Here is a 6000-nt window from a genome sequence, read left to right as displayed (position 1 = left end):
TATTAAAACACAGCTGATCAGAGCTGGAAACAGTTTTCTAAACAAAAATCATACATAAATCCTTGCACAGTAGTGCTGATGTTTCCCATCTCTACTGAGAAGATGCTGTCTCATCCCAAAACTCGACTAGATCTTTTTAGCCCCCATTTTGTCTGCAGCCGGTAGGTCTCCTGCAGGAGGGCTCGGTTGCTGTGACGGCTCAAAAGGAGCAAGGAATCCTGCCACACACCTTGCTCCTTGTTGTATGTTCAGCACTCCCGTGATCAGCACCTACTTCGTACTTAACTTCTGGGGCTTCACCCACTGGGGTCTTTTATAAAGTGTCCATGGGCACCACGGGAAGGAAAGGGAGAGAAAGCCACCCCCTCTCTTTTGGCTGTCTTGCCTATCACCAGGACCCCAAAATACTAAAGAGGCTCAAACCTGACTCCCCCAAGTCTGAAGCATTTTTCTCACGGGCACCTTTCCTTTCTGAAGGCACAAAAGATTTTCTGAAGGCTCAGGGACGTCAGAGCCACTTCGCTGCTCTGTGAGACCCCATCCCCTCGCCCCTGTCCTCACTGGGTAAGGGAAGTGCTGGGAGGGAATATATGCTTGGCCTTGCTGATTCACTGGACCATGGTGCTGAAACCAGTGTCTCCATAGATTTTGGGCAGGTTCCACTGAAGGAGACAAGACAGCCAGCCCCACTTGCTTTTTTTTTTTTCCTTAACCAGTGTTACCAGAGCTTTCTGACTAATTAGCAAATAGCAAAGGGCAGTCTTGTGCTTTTGAAGCGCATATGGTCTGACACTCAGAGCAATTTCTAGGGTGTAGAGGCAATTACTCCAAGGAATACACCCAAGTGTGATAAGAAACAGTTCCCTGGAGCTCCCCATCGCCTGCTGCACTCACCTGGCTGGGCACTTTTAGTCTCTTTTCTCATTACCACAATTCTCTATGGGACCCCATAATCCAGTTTTAAATACTTGTCATAACCTTCTGGAATATGTACCCAAGCACTTTACAAAACTTAAAAAAACTAAGAAAAGGGCTGTATTACAACAGGAATACCAAAGCTGCTGCAGTGCCTGGTGCCAGGCTTCCTGTGCTTCTGAGGTTAACAGAAAACAAACAAAGAGTAAACACAGCAGAGAGAGCACAAAGTAAAAAGTAATGAACACACGGAGGTACGGTCTGATAGAGATCAAGCAAGCGCACTGTGTGGTAATTGTTCAGCTTAGTAATTAATGCAAGAAACTTCTAACACTGAGAAGTGTCTTTCTTTGATCTGAACAAGGGAACAAGTGTCTTTGATATGGAGAAAAATAAGTGTGCTCAGAGAGAGACATATCCTGTGCTTCTTGCATAATTACGAAAATGTAACCAAAATGGAGCTCTTTGGTGAGCTACAGGCTTCTTTGTTGGGATTTGCGCAGGGAAGTAACTGGACAGACTGTGGGAAGATGTGGGCCGGGAGCTTACTGCACTTGTGAAGAGATGTATTGTGGTCTCCGAACTGCCATCAGCGTTTTGGAAAAAAAAGGTCTAGGTCTAAGCAGAGATGATTATGCAGAAAACACATTTAGAGCTTATTTTGAAGTCAGTCCAAGTTTTACGTCATAGCTTTTCTCAACCACATTCCTAGCATTCCTTTGGGATGACAATTGAAAAGGAAACTACCTTTTCTAGTGAAAAGCCAAACTTCTGTTCAGTTGAACTATTTGAAATGACCTGTGAAGGAACCATGTGCCTTATATTTCTGGGACTGCAGTAACAAGGAACAACCCATGACTGATGGCGTCAAAGTTTCATTCAGGATAAAAACAGATCTGACCTCTTCCTATAGGTAAAAGATGTTTTTGACAAGACTTTCTGTTCTGTCTGCTGGGGGAAATCCTGAATTTGTCAACTAGAGCTGTAGAAACTGAGCCCAGGTAGATCACCGTTACTGTTTCTTCTTCCACTGGTCTTCCTATGTGTACCCTAGGCTTACCGTGGTTCTCGCTGTTACTAGAAACGGCAATCACAAGATGTGATATGCCACTATCTACACAAACAGGAGGAAAATACTAGCACATCACAGACCTCTCCCTTTAAGTCAATGAGCATCAGGAGCAATGAAAAACACCAGATCCATCAGTCATGCTGGTGTCCCCATCTGCCAGGCACAGTTGAGGCCGTTAGTGACTGGGAAACAGTCAGTGTCACATACTTAAATTACTGTGTCATGATGGCCTTCAGTAACACCCCATAAAAAGGCCCTCAGAAACCTTTCCCCAAACTCTCAGGAATGTGACAGCAAAGGCTTGTCCTCAGCCAGGCTCCAAGCAAGGCCAGCACATCATAAAAAATGCAGCTTATAACTTGCTGCATCCCATTCTGTTAGAGATACAGATGCAGCCATGCGCACACATCTGGCCATGAGTGCGTGACAGCCGTCACCTCTCCGGCGATCGCCCTGGGACGGAAAGCTCTGCGCTGCAGCATGCAGGAGGCACTGGCTTCACGGGGAAGGAAAGCAGCTGGAGCTGCAACGCAGTGGGATCCAGCAAAAGCAAGCTGGTTCTGCAACGTTCATCGCCACTTCCAGCGTCTCACCATGAGCGTAGTAAATAGACGAAATGAAAGCAAGGGAACAGCCTGAGGTTCCCACGTACATTTAAAATTGCTGGCCACCAGATTCACAGAAGCAGCAATACAAGTGGTATGAATTAAGCTCACAAGCATTACCCAATTTTCTGGGTGTAAAAAGCCCTATTTTTTAATTCAAATATGGAGGGGATCAGCAATATAGTACATGCAAAATAAAGTAGCGGTTCATCCCCAGACCCAGCAGGCCATAACTGTGACTGCCCAGTTCTCGTTCCAATCTGGTTTTGGTCTCCATGACTCATAAACCCAGCAGAGGATTTCTGCAAAACCACAGCCTTTGGCGCTTTCGTCTACTTCTTCCCAGCTGATCTTCAGCTCATTTAGGTCTTTGTTAATGTTTTGTTGACACAATGCTCTTGGTCATCCATGGCCTCTCTTCCCAAACATTTTCTGGACCCATGTTGGCCGCAGGACCCTGCCAGCTTTCCACTTCACTATGTGCCTGACCTAACCAGCTTTCCTGCCATAGCTTACTGGCTGTGGTCCAGCTCTCTCAGACATTTCCAGACCCATAACACAGCATGTTCTCTCAGCTCTTATCCTCTGACAACATTATGAGACCAAGTGAACGGTTTTAACTCTTACCATCCATATTTATTTCCACCAGAAAGCACAATGTTGGTGCTTCGCTGCTTCAGTGTTTTACCTGTTGAAGGGTTTTCACCAGCTTCTCTCCTCGACCTCTCCTCTGGCCTTTCTGTTGTGGTGTACCAGTACGGGCTCACCAAGGAAACGAAATTCCTCAGCACTACTGACCTTTACTGCCTCTTGTTGAGCCGCATCTGCTGTTCTCCTCCAGTGAAAAGCAAACAAGACCTACCCAGGCCTCCTTCCCACGTCGGACGCTGCTTGGCACCCTTGCCTGCGTGCCAGGAGAAGGTGCTGGAGGGATCTGCTCACCCAGGGCGCCTGCCGTCAGCCGATGCCACCCCACCGCTGCTGCCTGAGGCATCCCTTAGCCTGCCCAAAAAAAGAAGAGGCAACTGCCATCACCTTTGCCCGATTTCTGTCATTACCTTAAACCGACCTGCTGGGTTTGGGGATGGGGTTTTACACCACGTTCACAGCTGGCGTAGAGTTGCAATTTTTTTTTTCTATTTCTTCTGACATCTCCCAGGTGCTCTAACCTTCCCCGGGCTCTCTGCAAACCACCACAACTATGAGGAGACCATCGCCAAGGCGGGATGGCTGGTGGTTGGCCCTGGCTCTCCGGTGCATTTCCCGGAGTCTCTGCCAGCACCCTTGTTTGCTCCGTGCACGACCTCCCGCCTCTGAACCCTCCTCATCTACCCCCATCGGCAGCCCCTCTCCCTTCCTATAGAGCCAACCTGGTCACGCCGACTGGAGATCTCACCAGAATTAAGCCTGTAACCAAGACATCCTCACTTATTCTTATTGCTATTAGCATTTGTGCCTCTGGGCTGGCCAAGCCACAGGGCTCTCCGCTGCAGAAGACACCCCTCTGTGACCGACTGTTGTTTTCTTGTTAACTTGCCCCCCGTTTCCACGAACATGATTTTGCCCAAAGGAGGTCTCAAGAGCAAAAGCTGGTATGTTTTGTAGAGGACAGCTCACCTCAGCAAACATTTGCGGTGAGGATCACGCCCGGAGCACCAGTTTTACCTTTCGTTTATTGCCTTTCTCAGTTTGTATCAAAACGCAAAGTGGGATTGCGGGACAACACGGTGAAAAGTAATACTTCAAAAAAATTTCAGTGTGAAGAGGTTGCTACATGTTTCTGGCACAGGGATCTGAATTAGAAAACTTCAAATATGTAAACAATCCCAAAATGCTACAAAAGATCAGTCCAATCATATCTGCCACATGACTGACTTTATTATCACTGGAAGCCATACAGGTACTGAACTTGGATACTTTTAATACTTTCAGATATTTTGTGAGCTTCAGAAGGGAACGCTTGGCATAAATACTGCTTGTGAAAGGGCTTTTCAGCAAATGTATTAATCTTACAGGAGCTGCCAAAATGAAAACTCCATCTATCTTTCCATGGATTTCCTGTATCTTTTGGCACGTTCATGCAATAGGAAAAATTTGGGGGTTTTTAATTATGATTATTGTTTTGGAAGCTCAGTAGCGCTGTTGAGACTTTAACCCTGGTAGCTGAATTGAGCAGTGAAACCACCGACCTGTGTACTAATTGCAAACGAGAAAACCTACAAAGGGCTTGATAAAAATTCTTCTCTGCAAAGCCCCGAAGGTGCCAGTAGGTTTGGGTCCAGGCACCGGCCCACGGCTTCTCCTCGAGGGTATGGAAAACAAGGAACTGCCTCCGATTTTCACAGCGGGACCCTTCCCGTGCCGGGAGCCGCAGCCGGGGCAGGGGGAGGCTGAGGGTCCCTCGGGGCCAAGTGAGGAGCAAGTTCCCCTGGGTCGAGCATCCCCGTGGGATCCCGTCCCGTCCCCAGAACTGCTTCCAGGGCCGACCTGGTGAAAACCCCCTTGGCTGGGCTGGTGGGACTCCTTTCCTCTGGTGTGCGAGAGGCGATGCCTGAAGCTTCGTTTCTCAGCGGGCCCCGCTCAGTTCAGTGGTAATAACATGTTTGCTGCAGGAGGTAAAAATAGAAATGTATGGATATGGTAATCCCTCCCTGAAAGCCCGGCCAGTGTTGCTTAGGGAATGGCTAAACACACAAGCTAACCCCCATCACACTTCCTTGCGTGTTTTTCATCGTCTTTAGCTGTACCTATGCTGCAAGCTGAGGGCGGCCAAGTCTGAGAGGCAGTGGCGAGAAAAAAATAAATCAAGGGCTTTGTTTAAATGGGTTTTTCTGTTAAAGAAATTGCGTCAATTTGGAAATCTTGCATCTGCATGAAAGTATTTTTAGCTACCATTGCTACAAGCCCTGCCTTAAGTCTCTGGAGCTAAAACCAGATCCCAGCAAACAAACCAAAGCATAATCCGTCTCTTCCAATGCATTTACCTGGGTGAGTCTCTGGCATTTGGCACACTGGCAGAAACTTGGCACTTTTCTCTTAGGTGTATTTTTTCACACAAGTAAAAGGAATAGAACAACAACAACAACAAAAGTTTACAAAAGCAAAAAACCATGATGGTGAAAAAAATGGTTAGGTAGGTTCAGGCTGATATAGCAGAACTTAAACCAACTTCATTCTTTTAAACACAGATCTGGGTGTCAAGTCCACATGAAGGAATTAATTCAGTTCATTGCTGGCCAGATTTTTAGATGTTCTCCACATGAATCACTGGAGAAGCCTCTTGGTCATTTTTTCCCTTCCAACGATGACATAAGAAGCAAGGAAAGGGGAAGCAAAGGAATTAAGCTGAACCTTGGTAATATGTGCAGACGCCATCCCAGCAAAAAATATAGTCAGTCTGATAGTGTA

Source organism: Buteo buteo, chromosome 15, assembly GCF_964188355.1.
Source record: "Buteo buteo chromosome 15, bButBut1.hap1.1, whole genome shotgun sequence".
NCBI classification, from domain to species: domain Eukaryota; kingdom Metazoa; phylum Chordata; class Aves; order Accipitriformes; family Accipitridae; genus Buteo; species Buteo buteo.
This window is presented reverse-complemented; position numbering follows the sequence as displayed.